Source organism: Tasmannia lanceolata, unplaced genomic scaffold, assembly GCF_043159265.1.
Source record: "Tasmannia lanceolata isolate RefF3 unplaced genomic scaffold, GAP_Taslan_0.1 ptg000037l, whole genome shotgun sequence".
In the NCBI taxonomy this organism is placed as follows: domain Eukaryota; kingdom Viridiplantae; phylum Streptophyta; class Magnoliopsida; order Canellales; family Winteraceae; genus Tasmannia; species Tasmannia lanceolata.
Genome location: NW_027518714.1, coordinates 31,305,098 through 31,316,404, shown reverse-complemented (window position 1 = coordinate 31,316,404; position 11,307 = coordinate 31,305,098).

The following is an 11,307-nucleotide window of genomic DNA, read 5'->3' as shown; positions in this document are numbered from 1 at the left end:
TAAACTATGGCTATCATTTTATCATGATAAACCGACACTTGGAGAGTAAGTGTCATTGTAGCCCAAGGGTTGAGTCTAACATGTCATCTCTTGGAAAATATATCCAAAAACCTTTGGAGTCTATGCAAGGACATCCCTTTGGATTCATGCATTGCATGATTCATTTTCAAAGGGGGAGCTTAAAGGTAAATTTGTCCTTAGTTACTTATCATATGATTCCTAATGTGGTTATCACCTCACATATGATAAGTTCACTCATTTGGAGCATGATTGCTCCATATGGGGTGTTCGGGCTTGTCTTGTGCTTTTATTTGTGTTTTAGAATTTAAGACAAGAAGCCCATAGCCTAGGTCTTAGTGACATATTCTTCTAGGCTTTTTGACTTATCTTGGATAGTCTAATATGATATCATCTATTCCAATAATAAGTTTTGGTGGCCAAGTATTCCATTGTCATATCTTTGGCCTATTAGGTCATGTCATGCCTTAAATCTTAGGTTTATCTAAGGCCAATGACAAATACTAAGGGGGAGAGCTAATTATTGCTATCTTTATGTTTATATGGATCATTGTAAGATGCTTACACTATCCATTCAAGCATTTTCCCACTAATTATGCTAAAAATTGCATATCATTAAATTTTTAAAAAAAAGGGGGGCTTATTATGCTAAACTTTAAACTTGCTTGTTTTCTTTCATGATAAGTAAAATATAAGCTTTAACTTGCTAATCTATTATTATATTATGGGTCATAGGGTAGAATTATATTGGATTTACATATATACAAAGATACACCCTAAAAATTTTTTGCTAAAATTGAAATGTCTCTTTGTTTTGCCATCATAGGCTTGATTTGTTTTGTGAGTATTCATTTCCTATGTTGATTGTTTCTTATCATGCCATATATACTTTGGATTATACTTTCATTTTAATTGGTAACTCATGATAAGAAGTTAGGGGGAGCATCATATTCTCATTGAATATCTTTGATGCTTTATGTAATTGTGCTTAAATGCTTAATCCTTCCTTTTTGCTAATGCCAAAAGGGGGAGAATTTGTATAATTGATTAGATCCATTACCATATGCATTCTTGTATTATAACTTGTTAAATATAACTCATGCATATGTTGAGGGGGAGTAGTAATGATTAAATTGTCTATCTAATCCTCATAAGAGGTTCCTCCCACCTATCTAATCAATTTGGTTTGTCATCATAAAAAAGGGGGAGATTGTAAGCCCAAGGGTTCCCCATGGGTTTATTCAATCACCTTGTTTTGATGATTAACAAACGCAAATTGATTAGTCGTTTATGGACTAATCATTTGCCTTGAGTGTTGTGCTTTAGACAGGTCCTACACAAGTCAAATCATACTAGCACACACCTTGTTGGCCTATGCTTGAAGATGAACCAAACACAATGGCAAAAGAGCTGGGAACATACTTGGACCAATCACACCTTGGAAGTACCAAGGAGAACCTCATCATCAACCATCTCAAAGCATTGAACAAACAAAGAAAGTTCATGAAGGCCAAAGGTGGAGGATCAAGAACCTAATGCAAAGGACCAAGGAGCTTGTACCACAACTTGAAGATGTCAAGCATGGAAGCTCAACTATAGAAGATCCCAGCTCAAAAGAAGATTTCAAGAGAGTGATAGAAAGGGTAGAATGTATTTCTATCTCTCTTGCATATTCTCTTGTCAAGGCACATTGTTTAAACCCCTAAAAATATGTTTTTCAAAGAGACTAACACACCCTTTAAGGACTTAAATGGATAAGTGAATGGCCATGGTGGTGTACCAACATGTTAGGACCCATATGTCATTCAACACAAGAATGAACAAAACAGAGTTCCGAAGCAACAACCTGGACCAGCAACTAAATCCTATCAAAACTTATTTAAAACATTTTCAAATATTTTTGAAACTATTTTTAACAGATAGCTCTCATTTTTCTCATATCCGTAGAGTATAGGAACGTCAAAATCCGACGAGAAATGAGGGAGATATGAATTTTTCAAATGAAACAGTGTTTGCTGGAAATCCAGTCTCGGAACTCCGAGAATTATTCTCGGAGCTCCGAGCTCGGAACTCCGAGAACATTCTCGGAGCTCCGAGAAATGGTCCAGATTCTAAACTTAAAGGCTCTGTTTGAATTCTCGGAACTCCGAGAATTTGCTCGGAACTCCGAGAATTTCGCTCGGAACTCCGAGAATTTTTCTCGGAACTCCGAGAAATGTTTTTCTTCAAAAAAATATAGCCGTTGGGGTGCAACGGCTAGTTGATTTTTTGACCCAGTTTTGACTGTTTTACCCCCCAAACGGTCACATGGAGTTGGGACTTTATATATACCCATTCAAGGGTCCAAAACACTAGAGGAACATTGTCCAACTTCAAGAAACCATAGAAAAACATTTGTGAACTATTTTTGGGTTAAATTCTCTCACCAACCAAACTCTTTGTGCCTTGATTTGAGAAAATCTTTTGAGATTGGTTTAGGCTTAAACTTGTTTATTCTTGAGAGCATCCTTGGAGCTTCAACTTGCATTGTAGCCTACATAGAGGCAAAGCTTTTATCTTCTTCTTTATTCGATCGGTGGCAAGGGCATCCGTTGTTTTTAATTCCCTTGGGTGAACCGCTTAGAACTCGGCGGAGAAGGAGAGTCATTGTAAAGGTGGAAGGGCATCCTTATTTAATTCCCTTAGAGTGTAAAAGCCTCGGAGCCGGGCGTCGTGGAGGTCTCAATAGTGGAAATCCTCAAGTGCGACCTTGAGAAGAGTGGAGTAGGCCGTTTGCCGAACCACTATAAATCTTTGTGTCACTTGTGTGATTGGTATTTCTCTCACTCCCTCTCACTCTCTTATTTGATTATTTGTGCTTAGAATTGAGTGAGTAGTTAGCATTGATAATCAACCTAAATATCTTAACCTTGCTAACTAGGCTATATCAAAATTACCTAATTAAGTTTGCTAATCAACAAGGGTTTTGAACTTATATTAATTTGTAATATTGTTTAAGTTCAACTATTTCAAACTTAATTAAACAAGGGATAAGTCTTTGGTGAAATCTTAGGAAAAGTTTTTAAAAGGTAAAGATTTTATAAACATCCTATTCACCCCCCCTCTAGGTTGCCAAACCAAGTCACTACTTGGATTTCAATCTTAAATTGTTTATTTGAAGATTATTGGAGTCTATGTATGGACAACCCTTGGGACTCATGCACTGCATAATTCCTTTTCAAATGGGGAGCTCAAAGTTAAATTTGTCCATTGTTGCTTATCATATGATTATCAATGTGTGTATCATTCCACATATGATAAGTACACTCATTTGGAGCATGGTTGGTCCATATGTGTTTTATTTCGGGCTTGTCTTATGGTTCTTATCTTGAGATCGTCTGTCATATTTGATATAAGACAAAAAGCCCATAGCCTAGACCCTAGTGTCATATCCTCTTAGGCTTTAGACTTATCTTGGATGGTTTAATATGTTATCATCTATTCCAAGGATAAGTTTTATTGGCCAAGCATTTATTTCCATATCTTTGGCTTATTATGCCTTGCTCCATAGGTTTTATCCAAAGCCAATGATAAATACTGAGAGCTAATTAGTCTTATCTTTTTGTTTATATGGATCATTGTAAGATACTTACATTGTCCATTCTAACATTTTCCCATCAATTGTGCTTTATGTTGCATATCTTTAAAAAAAATTAGGAGCTTAAATGATCTATCTTTTTAATATTTTCTAACAAAAGCTAGAACATGCATATCATTCTAGATCTACATTCATAAGAGTGAATTGAATTGCTAATCTTAATTCCTATTGATTTGAGTGATTATCATGTGCATCTCCACTTGTCTAGCTATATATTAATGATAGGACTCCAAGTCATGCCATGGTAGATCCAAAAGTTCATTTTATGCATGACAAATTTAGGGGGAGTTTATAACTTGAAAAACATCTATTCTTGCTTATCATGATGGGTTTAACATTGTATTTACTCATCAACTCATGATAAGATTCTAAAAAGAATTTTAAAAAAAATGGGGGCTTATCATGCTATATGTTAAGAACTTGCTTATTTTCTCTCATGATAAGTATATAATGAGTTTTAACTTGCAATATTACTCTAGTTTTATGGGTCATAGGGTTGCTTAACATTAGGTTCATTCATATACACCCGAAATTGTGCTAAAATAGAATGTCTATTTATTTTTCTCACCATAGGCTAGATTTGTCTTCGTTTATCTTTTTCCTATGCTGGTAGACTCTTATCATGTTATTAACAATTTGATTATCTAGTATTCATTATAAGTAGATAGGGGGTGCTTATTGAATATCTTTTATGATTTAAAATATGCTTAATTGTTTATCCTTCCTTTTTGCCGAAGCTAAAAAGAGGAGAATTTGTGAAATTGATTAGATGTCCATAATTCATATGGATTTTTACTATAATTCATTAAATCTAACTTATGCATATGTTGAGGAGGAGTGAAAATGATTAACTTGTCTATCTAATCCTCATAAGAGATTCCTCCCACCTATCTAATCAATTTGATTTGTCATCATAAAAAGGGGGAGATTGTAAGCCCAAGGGTTCCCATGGGTTCAACCAATCACCTTATTTTGATAATCAACAAACTCAAATTGATTAGTCTTTTATGGACTAATATGTTGCCTTGAGTGTTGTGCTATAGACAGGTAATTCACAGGTCAATCCATGCTAGCACACACCATTGATGGCCTATACTTGAAGATGAACCAAACACATGTCAAAGGAGCTGGAGTATACTTGGATCAATCATGCATTTGAGGATCAACCAAGAAGAAGCTCAACATCAACAATCTCAAAGTATTGAACAAACAAAGGAAGATCAATGAAGGTCAAAGCTTGTGGATCAACAACTTGCAAAGGAGCTTGAACCAAATGGTGGCATCATCCTTTGAAGGTGTCAAGCAAAGAAGCTCAACCTTGAAGATCCCAAAGCAAGCCATACACTCAAAGAGAAGAGCCAGGAATGGCTACCTGAAGAGTTCATTCAAGAGAGTGGTCAAAATGGTAGAATGTATTCCTCTCTCTCTCTTGTGCTTTCTCTTGATCAAGGCACACTTAAAAACTCCTTAAAAAGATATTTTTCAAAGAGACCAACAAGCTTAAAAAGGACTTAAATGGATAAGTGAATGGCTATGGTGGTGTACCAACATGTTGGACCCATATGGCATTCCATTACATAGTATAAAAACAAGTTCTAAGGGCAACCTGGATCAGCAAATAAATCCTATTATAAAGTTGGGGCTTTTTTATTTTCGGACTGGTTATGCCACGGAGCTCTATGGAATCCCACAGAGTTCCGTACTGGATTTTCATGATTCAGCACATATCTTGTAAAATTCATATCTCATTCGTTCCTCGTCGGATTTCGACATTCTTATACTCGATTTGAATGAAAACGATGAAATATTTCTGTTTAAAAATATTTTAAAAAATAGCTTCGTGCCTCCTTACTAGCCGTTAGAGACCCCCAAACGGTCATATTGAGTTGGAACTCTATATATACCCATTGTATGAGTCTTAAACATGATGATGAACATGTTCCAAACTTAAGAAACCCTAGAAATTCACTTGCAACTATTTTGGGTAAATATCTCTGACCAACCTCATTGTGCCTTGATTAGGGAAAATCTTTTGAGATTGGTTTTAGCTTTATTTGTATTCATCTTTGAGAGTATCTTAGGAGCTTCAACTTGCATTCTAGCCTACTTAGAGGCAAAGCTATTTTCTTCTTCTTCATTTGTATCGGTGGCAAGGGCATCCGTTTTTAATTCTCTTTCGTTGATCGATGGCAAGGGCATCCATATTTATTTCCCTTCGGATTGTAAAGGTGTGTAAGCCCAATGGTTCCCACCTTGGCATTCCCATCTTCTTTTGATGATTCCAATACACAAGTGATTTTATATCACTTGTGTGTTTGATTGTCTAAGTTGTAGATCATGATTATGTAAAGACAAGATTGCTTGGATTGAGGCCAAGAAACTCTCATTGGAACACATTCGGAAGGCCAAGACATCGGAGATCCAAGACGCATGAAGACTTGAAGCATCGCAATTGAAGATCGAAGTCGTTTTAGAATGTAAAGATCCAATCATAGTTTAGGTGTTTAGAGGCATAAATAAAGTAATCTCACACACCCTACATGTTTAAGAGATTGTCCTTGTGATGTTCCAACACTTTGGAACCCTCATAACAATCCCAACTTGGTGTAGAGTTGGAAGCCCAAATGAATAAGAAACATGAATTGAAAATCTGCTGGAAATAGGCTTCTCGGAACTCCGAGAGAATTCTCGGAGCTCCGAGCTCGGAACTCCGAGAGAATTCTCGGAGCTCCGAGCTCGGAACTCCGAGAGAATTCTCGGAGCTCCGAGCTCGGAACTCCGAGACATTCCTCGGAGCTCCGAGAAATGGTCCAGTAACATTTTCTTAACTTCTGTTTGTATTCCCGGAACTCCGAGACCACTACTTCGGGAAGAAAAAAGAGCCGTTGGTGTTTTTGCCAGATTTACAACTATGCCACCAAACGGTCATATTTGGATATTTCTATATATATGGGTATTCTATAGTTCCCAATTATCAATCCTAATACTCTAAAAACCTATTGGAATATCCTAAGAGTGAATCAAGCTTGTTTATGCCTCTCATCCTCTAGAATTAGGATTTGGATCATAGGCTCAAATTTGTACATCTTCTACAAACTTTGTAAACCCTTGTGACGGATTTTTTGTTTCTTTCTTTCTTTATCAAGACGGTTATATCAGGGCGAGTGTTCGGAGAAGCGGAGCCCACTCTCCGTGGTGAGGATTGCCACCAAGGTTAAAGGCAATTGGAATTGTAATCGGCACCGATCTTCGCCGAAGTTAAGAAGATCAAATAGTGAAGCCAACAACGGGTTTGGGTGGAGTGGAGTAGGCCTCGCGATGGAGGACTGAACCACTTTAAATCTCGGGTGCATTCTCTCTTATCTCTTGCTCTATATTTGCATTGCACTTAGGATTTAACTTGTGTGCTTAATTTTCATCTTTGATCTCTTAATCTTCAAAATTGGGTTAGAAGTTTTCAAAAGATTAAAACTTGTTAGTAACCTAATTTTTCCTCCTCATTAGTTGCCATTAGAGTAAGTACTCGGGCCTACCCTTGGAATTTCACTTGGTATCAGAGCCTTGGCTCTTAAAAGATTTTCGTTTCTTAAAATCTTTGGTAAATTTTTTTAAAAATTTTAACAAGGGAAAGATCATAAGATCATTGGCAACTTTCTAATTGTGAAATGGCAAACATAAATGGAACCGGACTTCCGGAGGGCCATTCCACAACTAGACCTCATTTTTTTGATGGGTCCAACTATGGACATTGGAAGACAAGGATGCGCATCTATCTTCTTTCAATAGATGTGGAGCTTTGGCATATTGTTAAAAATGGATACACTTTGCCTTCCAAGCCATTTGAAGAATGGAATGTTGTAGCGAAAAGGCATGCAAATTTAAATTACAAAGCTATAAACTCTTTGTTTTGCGCATTATCTACGGAGAAGTTTAATAGAGTAGCTCTTTTTTATTCCGCCAAGGTTATTTGGGATACTCTTACCGTTACCCATGAGGGAAATCACAAGTCAAGGATTCCAAAATAAACTTGTTAAAGAGCAAATATGAAATGTTTAGAATGGGTCAAAATGAAAGTATTTCTGAAATGTATACCCGATTTTCTAAAATATCAAATGAATTAACTAATCTTGGTAAATCTTATCCTACTGATGAGCTTGTGGGTAAGTTGCTTAGGTCACTTCCTCCACATTGGGATCCAAAGGTCACCGCCATCTAAGAATCAAAAGATCTCAAGACGCTAACTATGGAGGAGCTTGTACGATCTCTTATCACTCATGAGATGCTCCTCACTAGCCGTCAAGAAGAGAAGAAGTCAAAAGAGAAAGAAAAAGAAAGTCGATCTTTAGCTCTAAAGGCCTCCAAGACGGACTCATCATCCTCAAATGGAGCGGATAGTGATGAGGAAGAAGCGTTAAGAAAATTTAAAAGCTTATGGAGAAAGAAACACAAGAAGGATAAAAAGAAGAAGAAAGAAGAAAGTGAAGTAGAATGAGGAATAAGGTGTTACAATTGCAAGAAGACGGGACACAAAAGACCGGAGTGTCCACTTCTCAAGTCATCTTCCTCGAAGTACAAGGGAAAGAAGAAAGATTGGAAGAAGAATAAGGGTCTCGTCCCCGCTTGGGATGCTTCAAGCACGTCGGGCAAAAGCTCAAGTGAAGGGGAAGCTAATAAGGATGATCTTTGCTTCATGGCACTCACCCATGAAGATGAGGTAAATTCTAACCCCTCTTGTAATTCATCAAGTAGTGATAGTGAAAAAATATCTTATAATGAATTGTGCATAACCTTGCATTCTCAAATTTCAAAAAATAAAGTTCTTAAAAAATCTATTTCAAAATTAGAAAATGAACTTGATGTTTTGAAAAATGAGTCATCTTCTTCCATATCTATATCTCAAACACAAATTGAAAATTTTAAACTTGAGATTAAAACCCTTAAGGGTTGTTTGGATGAGAAATCTTGCTAAATTACTAAATTCCAAAATGTGGCGAGCTCTTCCAAATCTTATGAAGATGACACTAATGATTTTTTAAATCAAATAACCCATCTTCATAATGAAAATGAAAGGTTAAGATTATGTCTCCATGGATTCTTAAATGGTGATAAAATTATTGACATAATCTTGAAGAAGGCTGATCATAGACCTAATCATGTATTTTATGATAGGACTAGTCTATCTAACCCTCATGTTAGATGCCATTATTGTGGAATCAATGGTCACTACCAATTCCAATGTGCATCTAAGATTAGGGATTGTGGTGGAACCAAGAAATCTTGGGTTCCCAAAGCCCTCATATGATTATCTTCATATGTGTTTTTAGATTAGGGGCTTGCACTTAAAATTGAATATATTTTATGGTTGGTTAAATATCCCCTCCTGTTTGAATAAAAACTCTAAATAGGGGGAGTTCTATATTTGTCTTTTTCCTTGAAAAAGGGGGAGCTTAAAATTGTAAAATTCCATCCATTTGATTTTCTTTTACCCCATCTTTTTGATTGATGCCAAAGGGGGAGAGAAATCTAGTGTAAGGAAATATATGTGTGCTTTTATTGGAAAATCTCTTGTACTTGTCATCATAAAAAAGGGGGAGATTGTAAGCCCAATGGTTCCCACCTTGGCATTCCCATCTTCTTTTGATTATTCCAATACACAAGTGATTTTATATCACTAATGTGTTTGATTGTCTAAGTTATAGATCATGATTATCTAAAGACAAGATTGCTTGGATTGAGGCCAAGAAGCTCTCATTGGACCACATTCGGAAGGCCAAGACATCGGAGATCCAAGACGCATGAAGACTTGAAGCATCGCAATTGAAGATCGAAGTCGTTTTAGAATGTAAAGATCCAATCCTAGTTTAGGTATTTAGAGGCATAAATAAAGTAATCTCACACACCCTACATGTTTAAGAGATTGTCCTTGTGGTGTTCCAACACTTTGGAACCCTCATAACAATCCCAACTTGGTGTAGAGTTGGAAGCCCAAATGAATAAGAAACATGAATTGAAAATCTGCTGGAAATAGGCTTCTCAGAACTCTGAGACATTCCTCGGAGCTCTGAGAAATGGTCCAGTAACATTTTCTTAACTTCTGTTTGTATTCCCGGAACTCCGAGAGAAATTCTCGGAACTCCGAGAGAAATTCTCAGAACTCCGAGACCACTACTTCGGGAAGAAAAAAGAGCCGTTGGTGTTTTTGCCAGATTTACTTCTATGCCACCAAACGGTCATATTTGGGTTTTTCTATATATATGGGTATTCTATACTTCCTAATTATCAATCTTAACACTCTAAAAACCTATTGGAATATCCTAAGAGTGAATCAAGCTTGTTTATGCCTCTCATCCTCTAGAATTAGGATTTGGATCATAGGCTCAAATTTGTACATCTTCTACAAACTTTGTAAACCCTTGTGAGGGATTTTTTGTTTCTTTCTTTCTTTATCAAGACGGTTGTATCAGGGCGAGTGTTCGGAGAAGCGGAGCCCACTCTCCGTGGTGATGATTGCCACCAAGGTTAAAGGCAATTGGAATTGTAATCTGCACCGATCTTCGCCGAAGTTAAGAAGATCAAATAGTGAAGCCATCAACGGGTTTGGTTGGTGGAGTGGAGTAGGCCTCGCGTTGGAGGACCAAACTACTTTAAATCTCTGGTGCATTCTCTCTTATCTCTTGCTCTATATTTGCATTGCACTTAGGATTTAACTTGTGTGCTTAATTTTCATCTTTGATCTCTTAATCTTCAAAACTAGGTTAGAAGTTTTTAAAAGATTAAAACTTGTTAGTAACCTAATTTTCCCTCCTCATTAGTTGCCATTAGAGTAAGTACTCGGGCCTACCCTTGGAATTTCAAGGTGGCAAGGGCATCCTACATTAATTTCCTTTGGTTGTAAAGAGCCTTGGAGTCGGGCGTGGTGTGGTCTTCATTAGTGGAAATCCCTAAGTGCGACATTGGGAAGAGTGGAGTAGGGCTTTCGATTCAAAGCCCGGACCACTTAAAAATCCTTGTGTCACTTGTGTTGGTACATATCTCTCACTCCCTCTCTCTCTTACTTATTTGTGCTTGCATTTTCATATCTTGTCTTGTGAGAGTAATTGGCATTAAACCTAAATATCTTAACCGTGCTAATTAGGCCATCTTTCATCTTAATTAAGTTTGTTAAACAAGTTGAGATTTGAGCTCATAATAGTGGCAATTGGTTTAGCTCAACAAATTGAACTTGATTAAGAAAGATAAAACTAGGGTGATTTTGGTAAAAAAATTTAAACGGCGAAAGTTTTCTAAACAACCTATTCACCCCCCTCTAGGTTGCCAAACCGGGACTCACATCGGATTTTACCCCTTCATCCAAATAGCGTCGTTGTTCTGCTGAATTTTGAAAAACACAAGGCCCTATTGTCTAAATAGCGCCGTTGTTCTGGCAAAATCTCGGCAAACCCTAAGCTCCTTCGTCCAAATAACTCCCTTGTTCTGCCAAATTTCAAAGAACGGGAGGCCCTATTCTCCAAAGAGCGTCGTTGTTCTGCCGAAATCTCCGCTAAATCGGAAGCCGCTTCGTCGAAATAGGGCCATTGTTCTTCCGAATTTTAGGATAATCCAAGGCTCTATTGTTCAACAAGCGCTGTTACGCCGCCGGTTTCTCATCAAGC